Source organism: Puntigrus tetrazona, chromosome 23, assembly GCF_018831695.1.
Source record: "Puntigrus tetrazona isolate hp1 chromosome 23, ASM1883169v1, whole genome shotgun sequence".
Taxonomy (NCBI): Eukaryota; Metazoa; Chordata; class Actinopteri; order Cypriniformes; family Cyprinidae; genus Puntigrus; species Puntigrus tetrazona.
The window spans coordinates 16665003-16665242 of NC_056721.1; the positions used below are offsets into that span (position 1 = coordinate 16665003).

Sequence of the window (240 nt, forward strand, 5' to 3'; positions counted from 1 at the left end):
AACAAGTCTTAAATCATGAGCATTAAATCAGTGTTACAATGATTTCTGAAGGATCTTGTCACACTATGTATGGGTTTTTGGTTTATATTCATTGCACAATGTACTTTTCTAAATATCAGCACATGTGCAAAATAAACTATTAATTTTATATAATAGCATAGAGAAACATGTACTGTTCCTTGAATAAATCTGTTTTTGAAAGAATCGAGTGATCCAGTGAATCTACCGTCAGTTCAGATG

The 240-nt window shown here is 30.8% G+C and overlaps 1 protein-coding gene across 3 annotated transcripts in view; it reads left to right on the top strand.

The window, feature by feature from the left end:
• The window catches only part of LOC122328551 (cyclic AMP-dependent transcription factor ATF-7-like), a 33710-nt gene that overhangs the window by 29557 nt on the left and 3913 nt on the right, over positions 1 to 240 (top strand). The window lies entirely within an intron of this gene.